The following is a 12,472-nucleotide window of genomic DNA, read 5'->3' as shown; positions in this document are numbered from 1 at the left end:
CCCATCACATGACAGACATATAGGTTAGACTTAACAAAGGAGGTGGATGTTGTTAGAGGCATGGATAAAAATGTAATAGTTGATAAAACTTTTAGAGGTAAATCGATGTTTTAAATCTTTTTGAGGAAAATGGATGTTTTTGTCAAACCTCAAGGAGCAAAATTGAATTTAACTCTTTATTTTTTATTGTAGGGTGGTTCCATTTATATTTCTTTTATTTTTTAAGCATGTTTAGAAAAAAAAAATTCAAAGTTTGTTCAAATTTAAAAAGTGGAGTGACTTTGATATGTAAAAGTTATGTTGGTTTTTTATAGTATTTGCATTTATATTAATTATAGTGAGATTCTTTCGCGCTACGCTATGATGATTAGTCTTATATATTTGATTCATTACGATAGTGACACTCGCTATAACAGTTGAAAGAGGAAAACCCAAAACTAAAGTCGTAATATGCCTAAAAGGATATTGACATATGTTTTATATAGATGGACAACCAGAAACCACTTTATCTTGAATACAACTTTGTTGTCTACAAAATTTCACTAGAATGCCGGAAAAAAAAATAAAAAAAAACATTTGTATTTTTGTTTTAAGTTAACGAACACAAATTATGAAAAGAAATTAAAATTAAAATTATAACAGTAACTATTTTAAATATATTTTAGATAAATATATGTCCTGGTTGTTTATCTAGTGAGTTGTCCAATATTGTATACATCTTTAAATTTAGATTTAGATTGTTAAGTTCTATAAGAGGAGGAGGGGCGGTATGTTAACTTTCTGTGATACTCGAATTCAACGCGTGATAAACAAACAAATTCCACCGCCACCTCATTTTATAACGCGTGATGATTGCGAACTTCTTTAACGCGTGATTTTCTTCACGGCGTGATGATATTATTTTGTGAGGGTAATTATTGGTTGGGGGGAAATTGTTAGGTGTGGTGGTGAGTGATGACCATTTCCACCAAAAAAGGTTGTGAGTGATAGAAAAATGGTTGCTGACATGACGGAATATAGGGTATGTTTGGCAAAACTAGCTGGTGGCTGGTAGCTGGAAGCTGAAAGCTGATAGCTGGAAGCTGAAAGCTGGTAGCTAGAAGCTCGTAGCTGGTAGCTGTAGCTTTTTAGATATTAAGGTGTTTGGCAGAGTAGCTGGAGCTTTTAATAAAATGTATAAAATGACCAAAATAGGCATAAATAAAAAAAAACAAAATACTAAACATAATTACACACACACACACACACACACACACACACACATATATATATATATATATATATATATATATATATATATATATATATATATATATAAAAGTTATTTCTCAAATGAATAAAACATTGTCATTTTCAATTAAATAAAACATAGTTATTGACAAACAGTCATAACATAATATAATACAATTAGATCATTAATGTCGTGCATTCCATATCAAAGTAGCAATTTCGTTGCGAACATGTTTCATCTCATTCGATGTTCCTTCAAATAGACCGCTAGTGCTTGTGTCATGGTTACGAACATCATGCAGTTCATCTCGTGGTATGTAGTTTGGATGTTGCTCCATTACAGTAAACATGAAATCTTCTTGAGAATTACGTATATAGTTATGCAATGCAAATGTAGCCATGATAACATCAATTTGTGTTTGCACGCTATACTTGGGCATTTTACCAAGTATCTTAAATCGTTTCTTCAAAATTCCAAATGACCTCTCAATATGACTTCGTAAAGATGAATGTGAACGGTTGAAAGCTTCTTGCATGTTATTCGGGGGCTCTCTTTGAAATTGAGATTGATGGTATCTTGTCTTGGAATATGGAACAAGGTATCCTTTTCTATCTGGATAACCTTTATCAACCAAATAATATCTACCTGATAAAGGAGTTGAAAAAACAAAAGGCGTTAGAATTTATTAAAAGTAACATGAAACAATTCCAAATATATGTGTAAGTAATTCGAAATATTACCTTCAGGTGGTTGTGGGAAGTTGAATTTACTATTTTGGGTGGCGTTAATGAAAACACGCGTGTCATGTGCTGATCCCTCCCATCCGATCGATACGAATGTGAAACACATATCGAAATCACATGTTGCCATTACGTTGAAAGTTGGTACCCCTTTTCTACCAATATACGGTAGTTGCTGACTTTCTGGGATACAGGCCCCTATGTGTGTACCATCAATACATCCAATACAATCCTATATATAATTTGAACATTAGTCAAGTAACAAAGTACACAAGTAGGAATGATATTAATCAATTTAATACCTTGAAATACGGCATGTATCTTTTGTCATTCAAGATTTGAGGTGGTATGAATTGAAAAGTTGGATCTTTTGGTTTTATAACGTCACGTGCTAGACCTTGAAAACCTTTACCTCTACCAGCTATTGCCTCTAGAACTTCATGAAAGGCTCTACTAATAGTCTCCCCAGAACGTTGAAAACGCTCCCCAACATCCCTGTTAGATAAACCCAATGCCAATGTATACAAAAATATCCCTACCTTCTCACAAGTTGACATTCTATCACTCGACTGCAATCCATAGTTTGATTCAAGCTCTCTACATAATTTCGTAAACACGTTTGGATGCATTCTGAATGCATTTACACATCGTATAGGATTGCCATTTAAAACTTCCATCATCCAAGCCTGTCCCGTTTGAGGTGATGTCATGCATGGTTCCTTGTACATATGCTTATAATAGTATGCAGCAACTAGATCACATGTATAGGTTGAATCCAACAAAAAATTATAGCAATGCAGTTTGTGATTCTTCTTGCTTGTTTCATTATTCATTATAACCCTGATAATAAATTCAATATCAGCTTAACATATAAAAACTTTAATAGCTAAAATATAAATGGATAAATAGCTTAACATATAGTCATGTCACTAAACATCAAGGTAAAAAAAATCAATCCAAAAGCAATAAAGTTCAAACAAATAGAAACAATAATGTCTTCGTAACATGTCCTCAAAGAAAACTTGAGTCAGTGAGCCTTTGCTTTCGTTGCAGCCACGCTAACCTACCATGATCATGTGGCACATTTATAAACATTTCTCTTTTCACGGGATCTTCAAATAAATCCATTGCAAATAACCACAACTCCTCATCTTCTCTTATTAATCCTGCATCTACCATCCGGCTAAGTAAACCCATAGCAGCTTCAATACTAAACTTAGTACTTTGACTGAGTTTGGAAGAATCTGATTCTAATATTTCTAGAGCACGTTGTTGATTCATACTACTTTGAGTTAAATGTTCTTTAAGTATTGAAGCTCCCAATGATTCTCTCCCTTTACGTTTCATCTTAACTGGTTTAGGCTTAGTGTTTACTTTAGTAGACTTTTCAAAATTCTTTGCAACCTCACTTGGGCTTAATGTTGATGCATCATGTTGACTTACTTCATTCAAGAAGTCACCAAAGAAATTGTCACCTCCCACAACATTGTCATCCTCAAGGTTCTCAACATTGTCATCCTCAAGGTTCTCAACATGCACCTCATTGAATGTAGTTGGATCCATAGAGGGTGCCACACAATTTTCCCCACTAGCAACTACATCTCCAAATAACTGATCCCACTCTTCTTGTAGTTGTATAGATTGTTGGTTATTTTGAATTGCTAGAACTTTCGGATTTTCCTACAGAATATAATGGTGAATCTTTAGTTATCATTACGACTGGAATATTATAAGGCATTTAAATTTTGAATGAGTTATATTATGTCACCTGAATTTTTCTTTTCCACCATTCTTCAGAACAATTAAGTTGCTTGGTACTTTCATTCCAACCTAGACCAGTCTCTCCATTCTTAAGTGACTTCCAAAGGTTGTACTCTTTTCTCATACTGTCATACTTGTTCTTCATAGCTTTGTCACTGGCGAATTTATGATTTATAACTTTTTCAAACTCTGGCTGAAGAGTGACCCATTTGAATGGGGAAGTTCGACCATGCTTCGTGATAAATTTGTTTAGGAACCGACATAATTCTAAAACCATTTCTTTTGGCCAAATTTCTCTTTTCCCTTTCTCTTTTTTAGAATCCATCTAGCAACCATGCATACATACATATGTACACAATTGCAAAATAAGAATTATATCGCAAAAACGACATTTTTAACAACATAATAATCAAAGAACTAAAGATTCTTACACGTTACATTCAAATATGTCATATAATATTCAAAGATTCAAATATGTCATATAATATTCAAAGAACTTGTTGCTTATTAAGCCTATGTTCATTATGGCAAATCAACAACATATTTACCTATCAGATGCTTGAAGGGCACTTAGATGCTTGAAGGGCACTTGATGTCTTAAGTGTAAAACTTACAGCAAAATGACTATTATTTTCTATCTAGATTTAATGTTAGAACTTAACATATACCCATTGATATTCTCTGTCTGTTAATAAAAAAGTGTAAAACTTACAGCAAAAGCCTATGTGATGTGACTAAAAACCTAGAAGCAACATCATAACCTTTTGTTTATGTGCAATTGTAATCTTGCTGGTTTACCTTAATATAATGCCATTCCAATAAAAAAAGGACAAAACAATCATAACCTTTTCAGTTCCCAATATTAGGTGTTTTGGGATAAAGGTGTCTCTCTGCTACAAATGAGCTACTTGTACAATTCATTACTGATATATATGTTATTGTTTATATAATCTTATCATTCTTTTGTGTTTAACAACTAAAATATATTTGCCAACAAGCATACCATGTCTCTGCTATCTTTCATCCCATATTGTGCAACACTTCTTATGATAGCAATATAGCATATTAACTAGGGGTGTAAATGATGCGCAACGGCTCGAGAGCTACCCGGGATCGGATCAGTAAAAAGCTCGAACGAGTCGACCTTTAACGAGTCTGAGCCCGAGCTCGGGCCTAAAATATGACTCGTTTAGCTATCGAGCCCGAGCTCGAGCTTTGCATACAAAGATCGTTTAGGCTTGCGAGCCTAAACGAGCCTAAACATAATTTTATATATATATATATTATATAACATTGGTGGGCCGAGCTCAAGTCGAGCTTTGACTCGTTTAAATTATATTAAAACGAGCTCTAGCCGAGCTTGGAACTCGTTTAAAATTGTTCTCAAATAATCTCGAGCCGAGCCGGACTCGAGCTTTGGATTTTACTTACGAGCCGAGCTCGAGCTCAAAATTTTAGGCTCGAACCGACCCGAGCTCGAGCTCGAGCTTCACAAAAACATCACGAGCCGAACTCGAGTAGTGGAAGGCTCGGGCTCGGCCCGACTTGTTTACATCCCTAATCGTGTGATATGAGGATTCTACCATATTTAAAAAAAACATGAACTATAATCAATAAATAATAAATAAATAATAGACATGATTGATTATAACAGGGATGGATCTAATTAAATAAGAACATGCATGAATCAACAATTTCGATTGTATTGATTACTTTAACTGAAAGTAATTATGTAACAAGTGGTACTGCGATGAATCATCTTTCTCATACAAGTTCGATTGTATTAAATTATAGTTTGATTGTATCAAATAAGAACATGCATTAAACTCAAAGTAAATATGTGTATTAAAGTTACAATCGAATTAAATAAAACATGCACTGGGATCGATAGTTGAGGAGTAGTCTCTATATAAGAATAGGGAACATGCATACCTTTGTTGGCTTTAACTTGCGACCGATCAACGTTTCTTGAAAATTTGGGATGATGAAGATTGTAGGTTATTTAAGTAATTTAAGCCCTAAAAGCTTGTAGGTTTTTTAAACGCTACTATAACAAGCGTTTCAATAAGAGCTTTTCAACTAATCTAAAAGCCTTAAGCCTGTTTCAACCAAACAAGGCTTTTATTGGGCCTGGAGCTTTTTCTTAAAAGCTTGAAGCTTGAAGCTCCTAAAAGCTCCTAAAAGCTTCTAAAAGCTCGTTGCCAAACACGCCCATAATTGGATATTGTGAGTGATGGAATTCTATCACTAGTGACCACCCCCACTCCCCTAAAACAGAAAGCTTACAATGTTTCTATTTCTACAACTAAATTACACCAATAAATACTAATTATGCTACATGCTAAGATTTGAACACTCGTCCTCTTTCTAAAAGACAAGACCCTCTACCACTTAGCCACAACTAAAATTACATCATGGGTAACCCGATCTCAAATAGAGTTCCATGATGGTGTTTGACAAAACTAGCCTTAGACTGCGGGGAGTGGAGGGGCTTGGGTTGGGGGTATTGCTCGACACATGGCGAGGGTGAGATCCACAAGCTTATGGTGAAAAATGAGGGGTGTGATCTGGCGTAGCTTAGCTTGGCGCGGCCAGCCATGTGATTTCTTTTAATTAAAGTAGCCAACCAAAACCAGCCATATTGAACCAGCCAACCAAAGCCAACCAAGTCACCCTGCCTCCTGCCCCACGCCAGGCTGAATACCCACACCAAATGGGCACCGCCCCAACCAACGCCAACTCGGAGTGGAGCAGCTGGCGTTGGCTGGCTTCCCCTATCCCAACCAACGCCCCACTCCCTACAGTCTTAGAACCAGTTCAACACCTCTTTATACATTGCCACTAAGTTGTTTCAATGTAGGTCCCCTTGATGTATGGATCTTTCACAGAATTGTCAATCCAATCAAGAGTGCGGAATCCTCTTGATCCGAATATCACAGAAACAAGTAGAAGAACAGAATTCCAATTCAAACCGGGTTTCTATTGATTATCAAACACGAGTATTACAATCAATCAAACCCTAATTTCGTCTAAGGCTAGCTCTCACGAAATTACTCTCTCTCAAAATCTATTTTGGCTGATTTACCTAAACCCTAAAGCCTAACCTTGTTTATATAACACAAGGTTTGCAACTTGGGCTGTTTACTACATGGGCAAGCCCAATTCGTTCCCCCTTGACCCAACTGGGTTTTGTTTAGCCCAAACTCTATTATTTCACTAATACAAAGCTAAACCCGCTAATTGTTTATCGTTTAACTAATTACAAGATAACCAAAGACCAAATCTAAGTTGTTGTCACAAATATGCACCAACAAACTCCCCCCTTGACAATAGCTTCATAAAATAACTTTGTCTTTAGTCTTCTTGCAATTATTCATGTAGTCTTGCACTGTCTTTGGTCTTTGGATAACTTGAGCTTCAATTGCTTCTGTCAGCAACAGACTCCCCCTAATCTGATGCATCCAATCACCAAATCTTCAAAACGTTAGCACTTGAGTAAACTCCAGTTCAGCATTTGCAAAGCACTCTTCAACACTTCAACTTTGTCTGTAATGTAGAAAGGAGGTTCTACCATGCATCCAATCAAACTCTCATCTTCACACTTCACAACTATTTCTCAGCAACAAACTGCTTCAATATGTATACTATAAAACAAACATCTCGAGAAACCATAAGAATTTTTCAACAAAGTTAGATAAATTATTATTATTCAAGAGATAGTTAAACTGTATCACAGATTAAGCATTTTCAACTTATCACCAACACGCAAAAACTTTTTGTCCAACACACAAGAACCTGCATGATTTAAAAATTTTGAACTCACTTTCTAACACCATCTCCCCCTATCGGTAACAAATCCTCCACGAATAACAGTTTTCCGTACGTTAAGAATTTTAAACAGAAAAAGACACTAATTTTGGATTTTTTTATATTTTTCTGAAATAACAAAAACAATAAACACTCTATTTTTGTGAGAATCACCGGTAAGAAGATCATATCAGCACAATCAAACTGTTTCACACAATTAGATGATTCTTTATTTAATTTTTTTTCGTGAAAAGCAGTCCAAGACGATTACCAGTATGTTTGTCCACTTAAACAAAATGCATGAACATTTCAAGTACCATTACCATATGATACGTTAAGGTAATTTTATTACTGATATACTAGTGTGTCCCACTTCAGGATATACCCCCGCGATCAAGGTATGCACAAAGATTCATCGTAGTAGGTGAGTATACTGAATTCATCCGTATTATTTTTCAAAGTTTAGATAATTGGTGATCAGGTCAGTACTTTCGTACAGCAAAGAGACCAAAATATCCAACGAGGGCTAAGACAAATACCATTTTTGATACGATTTATGCATTTTGCACTTTTTGAATGACTCTCTAGGAGAGCTTCTTCATTTATGGCATTTGGCATTTTTTACTCTTTTAAGATATCCTGGTTGTGCCTAGGTCAGCATGTATCTGGATGCAGCAGAAGGACAACCCTGATATCCCCAGATGAAATAACAATATAAAGACCCAAAACCTCAGATTTTGGCAATCTATCAACGCAAGAATTAAGGTCATTAAACCATACACCACTGATGTGTTCCCCACTCATATTCAGTTCGTTTAGGTTTATATCACATTGGTAAGTTGACTATTTCATGCTTTTTGCCTACTGGTACATCATATGATGAAGCAGCTATCACACTTAAGCAATTTAATTTCAGTTTGAGTGTGACAGTCTAACTTGCTGATGTACTATCATTTCTCCTTTTCACATAGTGATAACTCATTTTTGATTTTCTATTTTTTTATGTTTTTGATTTTTTTGATTTTTTTAATGTTTTTGTATTTTTGATTTTTAAGAAAAGCAGTAAACTATTTACAAAATTCTTATGAAAAACCAGTTATTCAGGATTCCTCATCCCGTTGAGTTCGACTAAATGTTCAAAGCGAGCCCTGTCAAATGCTTTAGTATAAAGATCTGCCAGGTTATCTTCTGTGTCGACTCGATGTAATTCAATTAGTCTCTTTTCAGCACAGTCCCGTATAAAATGATGATGAATGTCAATATGTTTTGTGCGACTGTGTTTCACGGGATTATTTGTTATAGAAATTGTGGCATTATTGTCTATCATAATAGGAGTACTAGTGAAATGCAAACCGTAATCGCGCATCTGTTGTTGTATCCAGAGAACCTGAGAGCAGCAGCTACCCGCAGCAATATATTCAGCTTCACACGTAGATGTAGACACACAAGATTGCTTCTTGCATTACCAAGACACAATCCTGCCGCCTAAGAACTAACAACCACCTGTTGTAGACTTTCTGTTCGACTTGCATACTCCAAAGTCTGAGTCAGTGTAAGCAACAAAATTCAGATCACTATCAGATGGATACCACAACCCATGTTTAGGTTTCCCCTTTAAGTAACGAAGAATCCGCTTCACTGCTTTCATGTGTGACTCTTTTGGATTAGCCTGATATCTGGCACACAAGCATACGGCAAACATGATGTCGGGTCTTGAAGCAGTCATGTCACACCCCGATTTCCACGTGTCACCGGTGGGCCCGGTGTGGGGTACAGTGACGTAGTTGGCATCGTCATAGACAAACAACACAATATAATAATGCACAGCGGAAGCAGAATAGATACATTTCAACTTTAATTTAAAATGACATAATAACATCATAAGTAGTTGAAACGGATCCACAGGCGGATCAATAAAATAAGATAAAAATTGTTCAACAGATATTTTGTCGTCCGAGCTTGCGAGACTATAGTGGACGCTCTTAGGAAAACAGCCAGCCTATTTCGTATAGTACCTGCACTTAACCTTTTGGGAAAAATACGTCAGTTTACACTGGTAAATACAAATCGACTGACTCATTTTGAAAATGATTGAAAATTGATTTAAATGCACAAGGCATAAATATTTTTTTATTAACTTGGGATAATTATGCAATATAAACTTGTGAACGAATTACATGCACTCGTATCTTTGGTGGCCCGGGATCTGCTGTCCGGGCTAAAGATTAAATGACACACCACATTAAAGAGTTATACACGCCGAGTGTACGCCTACACCCCGTGCTCTGGTCGTGGCCATCTCGTAAGATAATGCCAAGGATATCCGGGACACGGTCAATAACCCCCCAAAGCCTAAAGTAAGACAAGACTGTTTAAACGAGTCGCACAAGCTATTCAAGACTGTACACCCATAAGGTGCAGGACTTGTGCGCCCGATCAAGCGGTATTTTAAATACCGTACCCTAAGCCCGTATAGGGAAAATAAGTCAAAATGTATTTACCTGAGCAAGTATGTAACACAAACGGTAAGTGTGGTAGCTTTTACTGGGCCTCCTAATCTGGAACAAAGGTTTATAATAACCTATTAGATTTCTAACGGGTCTTTTATTTAAGCTTAAGCTTTGACCGGTTAGTTTTAAGGATGATACGGTTTACGCACGATTAAGCGAAAGACCGGATAGAATGTGATTTAGACCCGACAAGTTTGAATACTTGTATAATATGGGTATACTAAATACATTCTGGATTTTGAGATAAAAATGATAACGTTTGACCCGTTTCGGTCAATTTACGCATACTAGTTACGTAAACCGAACCGAACGCAAAAAGGGCGTTACGGGTAGCCAAATGAGTCAAATGCAAGTTCCCTGAGATAATATGCTTTATATATGATATAATATCAGTAAGTTATGTTCTATATTGCCCGGAATAATTTTAAACTCAATTTATGCCTTAGAAGGGCATTTTGGTCATTTAAAAGATTATGAAAGAGTCAAATTAGAAATCTGAGTTTCGGGTCTGGTTTATACAGTAAATATACTTTATTTAATATGTTATAACAGTAGGGTATGACCCATATACCAAACTTAACATTTAAAAATCAAACTATGCACCGTAGGGGTATTTTAGTAATTTCACAAGGGCTAAAACTGCCAAAACTGGAAACCTGAGTTCATATACTTATACTTACTGTTATTATATGAAAATATACTAATTACATCAGTAGGTATAAGTCTTATATGTTAAAAACGGGTATAACGCTTACTATGCGCTTAAAACGCTAAAAATGCGATTTAGAGCCGTTTCCGGGTTTATATATGAAAGCTGAGATTTTTATATTTCCAGAAGGCTCAAAATAATTTATTTAACATATAAATTCAGTAGGAAAAGGTTTCGGGTCAAAAGGATGCATAAAACTCATTTTATGGCCTAAATGGTCAAAACCAACATAAACCGAAATAACTAAGCGATTTAAGATACGACCAACCAAAAATTAAATAAAAATCATCAAAAATCCCAAAATATTATATAACATCAGTTGGTAAAAAGTTTTGTATCAAAACGTGGCCAGAAATAGGTTATACACGAAAAGGACCGTTTATGTAACTTTATAATATAGTTTTACGCTAATGGCCATAACTCACAATCTGGACCGCCAACTGATCCGAAATTTTCGGTGCAAGTTTATATATTAGAAATAAAGATTTCTACTCTTTCATTTTTCCAAAAATCATGTTTTATATCAAAAAGGGCAAAATAGTCAACTTTTAAGCATAATCGGAAACATGCAATTGAAGCGGTTAAGCATAGACTCAACAACAAAAATTCCAGAAAGTTTTACCAAAATAAAATAGTAAAAAAAATACTCTCCAATACAGATCTCAAACATGCATGTACGAATCCGAATCGGTAGTCTACGAATTAGTCGTTTTACAAGACTTTCGGTTCCGATTCGTATCTATACTAAAGATTGTCGAGTTGATCATGGTAAAACACATTCTTATATTCATTATAAAGCTATCTATGATGATCAAACAGATTGCATGTCATTTACATTACCATTCAAGCTTATTTTTGCAAAAATCACTTCTGTTGACTTTTTAGAAACACGTTTGACTCGACAATTAGCATGCATATAGTGGGAATCAGATAATACCCTTTTGAGGGTTTGTTTCCCACATAAATACCAACATATTTGTGGTTTCAATTCGAGAAATGACTGAGAGAAATTCGTTTAATCAGAAAGTCAAAGTATAAGAACATTCAGTTTGACTTTTACTAATAATCGATGTAAGAACGAATTAGAGATTGAATTAAGAGCTTACAAAGGTCCTATAGATGCTTAGATAACACTAGGAATCGGCCTTGATGTTCAGATTAGCTCCAGAAGTCTGCCTTGAAGGTTCTTGAGAGTTGAGAGCTTTTGTTTACAATTGCAAGTGCCAAGAATGAGCTCTTTGATCTGATTTAAAGCTGAAATCAGATGTCTTGAAGAGGTTACTGTTGCTATAGGCATGCAAGACATATTATTGGAGCAAAAGGAGGTGGCCACAGCTGTTACCAACTTCAAATTCGGACCAGAAATGCAAAATTCGCGAATTTATGTTACTGGGGGTCTCACGCGGCCCGCTTGGGTCAGTCCAGGCGGGTCGCCTGACCTGCTGATCAGCCAAACAAGTTTCCAACTTGGCAGCTTTGGTCCCTGAACTTGTATGCGATGTTTCGGCTTCATATCTTGACTCGTAAACCCTAAATCTTGGTTTTTAAGAACCTTAGGACATTTACCTACATGGTAATGTCCTCGGATAACTTTGCGCTCAACCGAAAAGCCATGAAATTCGACGTTGACGCTTTTAGTCCCTTAAGTACGGTTTTGGCCATAACTTTCTCATACGTTGACGAAACTTCATGAAATTTTTACCACATATTCTAG

The sequence above is a fragment of the Helianthus annuus genome, chromosome 12 (assembly GCF_002127325.2).
Source record: "Helianthus annuus cultivar XRQ/B chromosome 12, HanXRQr2.0-SUNRISE, whole genome shotgun sequence".
Lineage (NCBI taxonomy): Eukaryota > Viridiplantae > Streptophyta > Magnoliopsida > Asterales > Asteraceae > Helianthus > Helianthus annuus.
The sequence above is the reverse complement of the archived record's forward strand: the minus strand, read 5'-3'. Positions refer to the sequence as shown.